The sequence below is a fragment of the Electrophorus electricus genome, chromosome 18, assembly GCF_041902795.1.
Source record: "Electrophorus electricus isolate QZ-2024a chromosome 18, ASM4190279v1, whole genome shotgun sequence".
NCBI lineage: Eukaryota > Metazoa > Chordata > Actinopteri > Gymnotiformes > Gymnotidae > Electrophorus > Electrophorus electricus.
In genome coordinates, this window is record NC_137514.1 from 13656652 (window position 1) to 13668676 (window position 12025).

Sequence of the window (12025 nt, forward strand, 5' to 3'; positions counted from 1 at the left end):
TAAACCATCTATCATCAGCTATATGCAAAATGGCACTACACAAGACAAAGTTGGTCGACTTATATTCAGACAAAATGAAAACGGGCAACAACGAAAACCACTCTGAAGTCAGTTAGGTGGGAATCAAGACGGGTCGATTAGGTTCTAGGCACTGGACTCCCTTTGCTTGGCAGCGCCACACAGTATCTACTGGTGCTTAGACACCATGACAACCGCAGCACGCGAATGCTGGAATCCTCCTCGCAGCCGTGACACCGAATCTGAGGGCATGATTTTGACAACTCAGCGGTGAAAGTGCTTCTGTTCTCCTTGACAGAAAACATTCCGTCTTTAAATCAACAGATCGAAAATGGTGTGTTCCACCCGCATCCCTCTCCTCGTGTGAGTGAGAATTCGTCTTTTGTAAGCCTATTGGTTTTGTCGCTATCTTTTTTTTTTTTTTAAAGCATCGGTGGCTCCAAAACGAAATGGAAATACCTGCAGCCTACTTATTATTATTTCAGCTAAGGAAGAACAAATTAAAGTGAGATATGCTCCTCCTGACGCTTTGCCGACGAATTGTGTGTGTGCTAAGCATAAGATAACGTGCATAAGTGAGCATACGAGAGACGGGTAGATTATAGGCAAAAGAAACGGGCAGAGGGAAATGTGCAGTGCGCTCTAAGCCAGCCAGATGAGCTGCATCTCATAATGGGTATCCATGCGACGACATGAGGATCTCTGACAACCTGCCAGTACAGTGTTCTTCATGTGAAATACAACCTGCTTCGCGTTTCTAAACGAATATTCTGTCGTGCGGAGGAGTCCTGTTTTATTTGAAGAAGAATTTGAAAGCCTCCAGAGCATCAGGTAAGCGACCTCCCACCAGCTAACAGACGTGTGACTACGTTTTATAATTTAAAACGTAAATCTGCTTATAATATCCATTCTGAAGGAATATAGAGAAGGAGTTCCAAAGTTCACATGCAGCAGTTTCGGTTCCGCAGGTGTCAATGCGTTGTATAAATATGGTTGGGCTATAGGTAGGAATTAGCCAGGGCTGTCGTATTCCGTTGCTTGAAGTAGTCAAAATAAATAAATAAATAAATAAAAATAATTCCCAGTGCAGATGAAGACGAATTGGGTGTCTGAGAGAAACAAGCTAATCTAAAATAAATAAATAAATAAAATAAAATAAAATTAAATGTTTTATGAGGAAGCTTGAATTTTAAGACTGTGTTTATTGATTTTATAATTTCTTGTTTAAATGCAGGCTATAGCTGTTCATACATCATACATAAGTTTCATGTAGTAAAGATTATTCTATACAAAATGCCACTATAGATGCTCACACTATTTGGAATAATACTGTAGTGGGAGAATGAGTTTATCTGACCTGAGTAGTTATGTAAACAAAGCTCTTTCATATTTTCACAATGATGGCTCTGGAAGTGAATTGCCAAGCTTAGAAAAAGCCTATGTGAGACATTGTTTCAAGCAGATTAATTATTGTATGGATATCCTGGCATAGCCCGCAGCCTACAGTTTCCACCTACCTATGCAGACTTTGTGTGTGTGTGTGTGTGTGTGTGTGTGTGTGTGTGTGCGTGTGTGTGTGCGTGTGCGCGTGTGCGTGCGTGCATGTGTGTGTGCATGCGTGTGTGTGTGTGTTTGCATGCACACACAGAGAATGCGTGTGAGAGAAAGAGAGAAAGCAGGAGAGGGAAAGGGAGGTTTTGTTATGTGGATTCCAAATACTCATTCTCAGAAGGATTCTGAATAAGAAAAAATAGGTGGAAGCAACACTATTAGTATGTGATGAAAGTTCTTCTGGTCTGTGTATCCCCTTGTGCATAAATGTGAGTAGGGCATATATAATAATACCCTTTATCTGTTTTGTTTACATACATAGACCTCAGTGTATTATGGGGTCAAAGCCTAGAAGCAGCTGGTAACAGGAGATTAATTTGGCTTGATATCTTTGGGAAATCAATTAAATCACATCCCAAGAGATTTGTCTCAGTAATGAAAACATCCCAGAGACAATAGGACCCACCTGCTCAGGCAGCTGATTACAATTCTGTCTCTTTTAAGGGCAGAGGTGTCAGACTCTAGACCTGGAGGGCCACCTTACTGCAGGGTTTATGGCAGTGGTCTCCAATTCACTATTTAGTATTGAAGCCCTCCACAGCACATCTGCTTCAGAAAAGGTCCTGGACTGCATTAATCTCCATGTCACACTAATGGGGAACCAAACAAAAGAGGCTTATCTATGAGTAATGGCAACCAGATGCACACACAGATGTGGATATGCGCTCCTTTCTGCACACAGGAACACTCACTAGTTTTAAAACAATTTAAGAAAATGCTGAAGTTAGTTTATGTGGGGTAAAAAGAAAAATCATATTTCTGCTACTTTTAGAATCCTAATCTGTACAGTGTACTAGGTTGTTATATAAAGGGAGCTGGATGACAAAGCTACAGTGACTTTGATTGAACATGTTTGGAGTAAGTGTAATGTAAAGGATAGGGATTGCTAAAGACAAGTAGTACACCAGGGAGACACAAGAGAATATAACAAAAGTAATGGCAAAGGAGAATCAGGGCATCAAGAGAGGCAGCCACATTTAGATGTTAATAAAAAACCCCCCCAAAAAAACCACATGGTGTGTCTTTGCCTGTGTTTCGAATGGATATTCGGTCCAACTAAAGTCACCTCCAAAGAAGTCCACATTCAGATGGACTGTAGCAGTTGGTAAATACTAAAAAACAGATAATTTTTTGGTTGTTTTTTATTTAGTGTCATGACTGTTTTGAGATTTCAGAGTTAAAGAATGAAAGTGAGAATCAATCAATCGATCAGTCAGGATTCATACTCAGATTTATTCTCAGGAGACACACTGAGGTGCAGAGCCCTATTTTTCAAGTGTGCCAAGATCACTAATTAAAAATAATGATTTAATCAAAGTAGATAAGCCTGACAGTACAAATAAGCATTAAAATAAAAAAACAACATTAAAGCCAACAAACAGATATTAATACAATAATAATAATAATAATAATACCTACAAATACACTTTATACTTCAAAGATAAGTTTGAAGTCGCTACTAAAAATATTAAAAGGTAAAAGTATTCAGCTCATTGAGTACTCAGATGCCAGCATGACTCCAGCACGTTACTGATGGTTACTTACTCATTTCTAAAATGGGCCTCCTGCCAATGTTAAAAAGCCCAATGGCAAATGTGACTAAATGCACATAATTAGAAGCTTTCAGTATAAAGGCTGGCTAGCTGACAATAACACTGCACCAGAAGAGCAATTTTTAATTGTTTGTTTATTTTTAACCAAATATTACATCATCTATACTAAAAAACATTTATTACTCTACACTGTGTTTATTTAAAGGCCAGACATGATGAGGTTTTAAGGTAACTAGTAGCACCTGATTCCCTGTAGTTATATGTCTCACAGAAAAAAAGTATAAAGCTAGAATGTCTCTCCATACACACTCCCATTACTCCTCATTACTAGAGCATTAGTAAAGTATCAAAACACCCTGTGGTTCTAATACATCCATAGCTAACTGCATTAACATGTGGACTAAATATGATGTAGTAGCCTGGCTTGTTTAATTTGGTGAATTATGTGCAAGCAAACTGTCAGAACCTAAGGGAGGTGTTCAGCAAAACTCCAGCCACTGCGTAACCCCCAAAACTACTTATGGAGGTTTCCTGGTCCCCGTTGTTTCTCCACTTTCCTCACTGTAGCAGAAACCCAGGCAGTGGAAGAATACAGTCTGCCCAATTCACCAATCTCAGTGAAGTAAATAAAAGGATCCTTTTGTGGCCATTGGGTCTGGAACAAATTAAACAATTTGCATGAAACTGTTAATACCTGGTGACATCTTCCTTTGTGAGCTATGCAAGTGTCATCTCCAGACCTTCACTAAGAAAGATTTCCTAGGTCTTGGAGGTAAATGTTCCATTATCTCTTTGGATGACATTTGAGTGAAAGCCCATTTTATTCTGCCTCCATACAATATCCAGGAAATACTCACTGTTTTTAAGAACTCAAAATAGAACCTCTACAGTTCAAGTAGGCCTATCTTGGCCAGCTCCCAAGACAATTAACGAAGCACAATGCTTTTTGGGGGTGTTTCAAATTTATCCACAATTTATCAATTTCAGTTCTGCAGTAGCTCATTTCATTTTTATTTAACTTAACAATCAAGTTTCCAATTCTAGCTACTCAGTCTGCATATATACATATGTGTCACAAACCTGGACAGTATTTGTTCCCATTGTGCATTCTAAGAAAATCTAGTTATTTTCTCTTTGTGTATTGATGTACAGCTGCATATCTGACTATGTATTTGCCAAACCTGCAGGCATACCTGGGCACTAGCAAAGTAATAAATCTATTAGTTTCAGTAGTGAGGTGGTAGCATTGCTATATTTAACAAGATACATTTTAACATACTGCCAATAAGACCAAACTGCTTGTAACTTAAACACTTGTAGTTTAGCTATAGCATTTTGTAAACTTTAGTTTGCCCAACATGACATACAAGTATTGCAGGACTCTTTTTTTGTGTGTGTTTCAGCTTTCAGAGTGATCAGAATGCTTAACAGACTGGCATTCCAACCTATCAAAATAATCAAAATTATCTCTATTATTATTGACATTCAGAAACAATTTCAACAACACAGTGCTTAATTCAAATAAAATGCATTCAAATGCATACATTCAAATAAAATGGAATTGAGGAAAAGTGATATCTTTAAGATGACTGTATTGAACTGCATGGGTACAAAGTCTGATTTGAATAATACATTTTATGTCTACAACTCAATCTCACAAAAAAAATATTAAAAAGCAAGAGGTTAGGATTTCAGAAAAAGGGTGCATCTGATAAACTAATTCATCATGATTTCTCACATTAGTTGAGCTTTTGTGATTTTTGGAATTTTGTGTTTGTTTGATGCTTTGTGTAACTTGTGTGTTGGTATGTGGTTAAAGAGATGGAATGTGACATTTTGTAGGCTGTTACTGGGTTTGTGTGATTGGTTTGACAGCGTTAGATGAGTGAGGTCTGGCTCACTGTTCACTTGTGAAACACTGTCAAAAATGGGAGGTCCTCAGGTGTCAAGCATTTGTCAAATCAGTGACAGAGCAAGTACATCAGAATAGTCAAATAAATCTGTGGTGGAGTTATAACTTATAAATTAAAATATTTTTGCCAATGAACAATACAATATTTATGTTAATCAGAACACCAATCACAGTAAGCCTTTTGCATAGATTAGAACAATTATTTATATGAGGGAACTTTATGTATGGTATGTTCATTGTGGTCCTGTTCACTAGAGTGGCCGAGAAACAATAGACAGGCACTTTTAATATTTAATCATCTCCAATTGGACACAGCTCTGAAGTGATGGTAGCCAGGTATATATATCACTCAATGTGACAGCCATATTACACTCACTCACTAAAATATGTCATCACCATTTTTGTATTCAACACCAAACATTTGCTGATCAAGAAAATTAATCATAAGGGAGAGTCACTAATGGCTTCTTTTTCCCTGACCACTGCCTTTCTTTAGGTCATTGATTTTGTTGTAGTTTATAACTAATAGAAATTTTAGGGGCACTGGGACTGTTCACAGGGAGAATTGGAGCAGGAGAGTAAAAGTGAGGTGTCTAAAAAATGACAGAGCTATGTGCCAGCTATGTTATGAGTAGCTGTGAAGATAGGAACAAATATATAACATAAGCTTCTATAGGGATTTATAAAGACATTTTGATGGATTCAGAGAAATAAGTGACTGGTCAAAAGACCAGGTAAAAACATTTAAACAATGTATTCAAATAAAATCTGTTTAAAAGATAAAAAAAAAAAAGTCTAGCAAATACTAAATTTAAAGTGAATAAAATTCTTTACAGACACATTAATCAAATAATAAATAAATGAATGAATAAATGAATGAATGGAAAATGTTTTTGAAATCTGGATAGTTTCTTAACACAAGCACCTAGCTAAAATGAAACTTTTAAAGGTGTTAATTTTAGCAAGTTGGGTACAGAAGAAATAAAGATGTTATTTAAGTCTTTCTAAATTGGCCTCATAGCTCCTGTAATGTTCAAATCCTGGCCTAGCTGCTCTCTGTGTGGTTTTTCTCTGTGCATGTTCTCCCTGTGCCTGTCTGGATTTCTTCCGGATACTCTGGATTTTCCTACCACATTCCAAAGGTGTGTGTGTTAGGTCAGTTGACATCTCTAAAATTGGCACTGAGGGTATGTGTGTGCATGCAGCCTATGATGATTTGGCAACATGTCTGAGGGTGATTACTGCCTTGTGCCCTGCGCTGCTGATATAGGCTCTGACCCTCCCTGTGACCCTGAATTGGATTAAGTGATCTGGAAGATAAATGAATGAATTTTTAATGTTTCAAAAAGAGGTCTCTTGTCTCACAAAATACAAGAATGAAGAGCTATTTCTAATCCAAAACTGCAAAATACTGAGCATAACACTTGAGCCAAACACTTGCTGTTTGTGGAAGCACTGAACCTTGATAGAGCCACTTGAGAACTAGATAAGCACCTCCTTGAAACCTCGCTTCTGCACCGGTAATGCGGCCTAAGAGCTAAGAACCTGACGGCTCATCAGCTAGGCTTGATGATAAAACTGTTGAACCACTACTCTAGTGGTCTGTGTGGTTCCTTCAATTAAGAAGAAGAGAAATAAAAGCATCGCTATTTTCATTGTACAAGGCAGATGAAATAACCATGATTTCCTCATGACAACTGAGCACTTCATTCATGCAGTTTGAGCAAGGTTCAGTATGTGTGAAAAATATGAGATTTCATGGGATGGTAAAATGTTGCTTATATGTTCTTATATATGGTTCACTTTAATGTTTCCTCTATGCTTCTTAGTTTTTGCAAATTTATCTTTGTAAAAATTCTTTATAAGGAAACACATACATTTTAGTTATTTTCCTAAGTCCTAAATTTCCTAAGTACATTTTAAATGTTTATAAAAGTGCTATCAAAATAATGTAAAAATTAAGGTAATTAGATTATTTCATTTGTACAGATGAGAACAAATAAATACAGATTACCTTAGTGCCATATAATATTATGGCATATACTGAATGTTAATATTGCTGGCATATTTCTCTCTCTCTTCTTCCTCTATTTCCAGCCTTTGTGGTGAAGCATTGAGATATTAGATTAGTGTGCTGTGAATGTGTCATCTTTAGCACGTTCCTCTGTGTGGTGGCACGCTTGAAGTCTGCATGATTTTTAACACAAGTTTGCCCTTATATGCCAAATTCATGCCACATATTCACTTAATCTCACTTTCAAAAGGGAACATGGGCAACAGCTGAAGACAAACAATCTGTCAGTCAGCTTTTACAGCTTGTACTGTATTAAGAGAACTAATCCCTAATACTGATTCTTTTAATGCTATTGGGACTGTGACCAAAAAACCCAGCCAACCAACCAACAAAACAAACAGCAACACAAACCCAAACATGTGTTAAAACCCAGATTAGAATTTTTGGTTTTACTATTGGCTGGCTTGTACCAAATGTCCATCCAATTTCTTGTTTTATCATTGGCTGGCTTGTACCAAAATCTACCAATTTAATTTTATTAGGCTCTAACTGTCCCCCTTCTAATGATAGTGAAGCATTTTTGCAACCTTTGACATAATGTGTGTGTGAGCAGCAAGGAAGGTGAGAGAAAACAGAAACAACATGTGTCCCTTTATCAGTTACTGTTCTTTATCGGTTACTGTTACTGTTCTTTTTTTCCAGAAGAAAAATGTAAAGAGGGTGGAAATATTTACATAAATATTTATGTGAAGTGCAAACAAAAAAGGCACATGTTCATACACATGCACATGCTAAGTCAGTGTGGGCTTCCTCCAAAAGGACCAGAAGCAAGTTGTGCTAACAGCACATTGCAATTACTTAAAGACAGACACCTATTTGAGTGGCAATATATAAAATACAAAAAGACATTCTGAGTCCCTGTGTGATACTTCGACTGAAACTCAAACGCCTTGAGAAGATTGAGAAGAACTAACAGCTGATGCAGCCAATCTTGATACTGAGTGTGTCCTTCATGACTGTGGGATACCGCTTGGTACTGAGTGAGTCCTTCATGACTGTGGGGTACCTCTTGATCCTGAATGTGTCCTTCATGACTGTGTGATACCTCTTGGTACTGAGTGTGTCCTTCATGACTGTGGGGTACCTCTTCATACTCAATGTGTCCTTCATGACTGAGGGGTACCTCATTGGGAACCAGCTTGAGTTTGCCAGGTGGCACTTTGCATTTACAGCTAAGACAGAATCAAAGGTCTTTTTAAGATGCACCAAGTGTTCTTATATGATCTCTTTTTCCTCATTCCGGTTAGGAACTAGATTTGCAGGGACTTTCCAGGGTTTTATTCTGGAATACATGTTAGATTCTGCCCACCCTCCTTCTTTATTCAAAATGTCAGGGGTCATGGAGTAAGACAAGATACTGGGAGGCTTTGTTTGTTTGTCTCTTCCTTATCCTCTAATCACTCATGTCCACAAATGACCAGACACTGCATTTGGCCTATTCAGTCATGGCCTTAGTGCACTGATAGGGACATTTCTGAATTTCTTCTGTCTGTATGGTAGGTGCAGTTCATAATTTGTGAACCCCATTTTCCTCAGAACTTCATAAGAGTCCTACTACACTGCAGTCCAATGGCTGAAGTGGACAGCAGAGTAAGTACCTTTTCCCCAGAAAAAGGAATTCTTACTCAGATAACGTGTCAGATAGTTTGTTGCATGGCTTCAAGTACTGTTATGCCTTACGCATATGATCATGGACAAGAGCAGTAAAAAAAAAGATGAATAAAGGTGTTAACCGCCTGTCTGCATTTATTATTTTTGAAGCTTCTGTGTATCTCTCTGTTCCCCTGTAATGGTCTGTCAATATGAGCTATTATTTCTTGGGGCAAAATGTTTCTTATCTTTGCCCTTATTTCTTATCTTATTTTGCTCCAACCATGTTTATATTTTATTCAGACTTAAATGGTAACCAGTGTTCATCTATATTATCAGGCTTGATACCTGCATTTTATCTATATTATCAGGGTTGAGACCAAAGTCACAATCAGAGATGCTGGGATTGGGAAGCTGCAGTAGCTGCAGGGGTGCCTTTGACCTTCTTCTGTCACTTCACTCTTCATAATATCAGTGGGCACAGCAACCAGTAATGTTAATCAGTAATGCCAAAGTTATATTCACTGTCTGATGTGTGCTGCCTCTTGGCATTTGTGTTTTCCCTGGTATGTGAATTATGACTGCCTGCAGCTTGGACCAATGCCTTTCCTCCCCCATAGTTTCTAGACGTGGTATGGGAGTTTATGTTTGATCTGTCTCAGTTGGTAGTATCTGTTAGCATCAGGCAGTGATGTAGGATTCAGCAAGTTCTGGTGTTCTCAAGTTGGATGGTCTGCTACAGGATGATAAGCTCCCATCTTCTTTCGTACATAGTCTGGGTGTTATACATCTGCAGTTGAGGTCTGACTGGAGCTCCACTGGTGTCTTCCCTTTTTGGATGATGAACACTCCAAAATATCACTTGTGTCTTTCACTGCTAGTCTCATATTAGCATAGTTTAGTCTCCTTGACAGGAAGCTATTAACTTTGCCCATTTTGCCACCTGCTACATAAACTGATCTTGCTTTGTCACACAACAATGGCATTAAATGCAATGTACAGTCTTCATTTCTCCACCTTAAGGGTTCTGCTCAAATTTCATCAAATAGTATTCAGTGTTCACATCATCCTGGAGCAACAGTGTCTCATGACATGTTCTAGAGGATGTGTTCAGTGTTCTAGAGGACACCAACAATGTAGCATGTTGCTATGGTTGTATTTTTTGACAAGGGAGAAACTGTTCAACTGGGTGGCTGCATCAGATATTGTTTGATCATAAGGGACAACTGTGTTTGGCTGGGTGGTTGTGCTTACAGTAGATATTGTTTGATCATGAGGAAGAAACTATGTTTGGCTGGGTGGTTGTGGCTCCAGCAGATATTGTATGAGCTGGAACCTGAGCTGTCACAGCTCCCAGTGATGGTTGATGGACTTCACTTGGGAGCTATCCAGGGTGAAGCTGGAGGACATATCACCAGCCTTTCACTTCTCCTTTATTGTGCCTGCAGGGACCTCATGAAGCTTTACAATTGCTGAATTGGGCCACACTATCAACCGAGGTTGATTCAGGCATCAATGTTTCCTGATGTTTTACTACTTGTTCTGAAGGTGTTCTCTGCTTTCACTCTGCTCTCAAGAAATATCCAGTTCAGAAGTGCGGAGAGTGATTAAAATGTTTTTACTGCTGTGTCTTCAATGATAATAGCATTCTATGTAATTCAAGAAGGTGGGAACACAATTATGAGGAAAATGTGTTATTTAAATGATGGTGCTTTTATGGTATCTGAAGAATATTTGATGATATAATGTTTTGCACTTTTTTCAGTTATTAGTTCTACATGACTGGTAATGTGTGTCTGTGATTTCACAGCAAAGCGATACCTGGAAACACCAAAATAATGTTCCCTCATTTAAACTTACTCTATATTACTACACGGTGTACAGAGAAATGCAAAATGAATTGTAAAGATGAGGTAAGAAAAAAGTCCCAAAAAAACTTCTAAATCAGAGCCCCAAATTGGTCATTAAAAAAAAAAATCTGTCTACCCATCATGGCCTTCGGGCATGGAGGTAGACATTGTCATGATTGGCTGTGTTCCTCTGCCATCCTGGACTCTTCAGCACTGTCATGCTGCTGCCCAGCTTTGCACCTCCAGACTCCATTTCCCCATCACTCCCAGTCCTGACAGGTGGAAAACACAACATCTGTCTCCACCAATTGGCTACCACTGTCTAGATTGTCAATCCAGACTTCCGAATGTTTCCACCTGCTGTCAATTTCAATCAGTGTATTTATTTCTTCTCACTCATGTATTCTTTGTGAAGTATTTTCACTGTGCTTTCCCATGCCTGTTTTTGTTTGTACTGTTGAACCTTCCCTTTATGTACAACATTTTTTGGATTTGCTCGTTTGCACCGCTGCTTATGCTCCTGCTATTCTGGATTTGACAAGTTTAATCTTTGATTTCCTGGTTTTGACCACTGCCTATTTTTTTACGTGTTTGGACTGCTCTTATATATGTATAGTGGCATTTGATTTCATCTGCAAGCATCTGCTTTATTTTGTCATACAAAACTATGAGAACTAGCCCTGGTCTGTTTCTGGGAAGCTAAAAATTCCCAAAAGCTGTCTTTTTTCAACTGTGTGACACTTTTAACACTTTCAATTCTTTACAATCTTTCTGAAGTGAGCTCAAATGAATTTGGTACTTATACTGCAGCCAAACTATACACTTAATACCATTCTAAAGAGGGGAGCTTCAGAAAGCTAATAAACAGATCCATTACACAAGGTCATCTACAGTTAAAAAGAGAACAACTGAATGTACATTAAAATGTATTCAGAAGAAGCCATATATCTGTTTTTTTACCCCGAGTGACAAAATAGTAACAAAAATATCAACTTTGCACATTAACTGCAATGTATCATATTCACATTATAGTGTATTACTGAATGCAATATATACTTTTAGAAATGCATAAGGTTCAGCTGAGGTTAGAATCAGGGTTGGGTTTAGCTTTTGAGTTAGGATTCACAGCTAAGGGCTAGGCTTCAGGTCAAGCTTAGGATCAGGTTCTCTTGCAAATAAAGAGATTTAACCCTTTGATCCTAACATTTATGTCATTTATTCAAATGCTTGACACTCTAGTGTGTGTTTGCATATGCGTACATGTGTGAATGTGAACCCTTCCTGAAGGAGGGCAATGAGATGAGGAGGAACCATATGGAAGACACCTGGTGTATCTTCTCATTCAGAGTGGTGAAAAAGAGATGAAAGCAAGGGGCTGCCTCAACCTCCAGTAACTCCCTCTAATTACTTAGTTTCT

The 12025-nt window shown here is 38.2% G+C and overlaps 1 protein-coding gene across 1 annotated transcript in view; it reads left to right on the forward strand.

The window, feature by feature from the left end:
• Positions 1 to 226: 226 nt before the first annotated feature.
• Positions 227 to 12025, forward strand: part of trpc5a (transient receptor potential cation channel, subfamily C, member 5a) — a 39254-nt gene continuing 27455 nt past the window's right edge. The window contains exon 1 of the mRNA XM_027006173.3: positions 227 to 849. The gene's annotated coding sequence lies outside the window, so the exon portion shown is untranslated. The remainder of the gene's footprint in view (positions 850 to 12025) is intronic.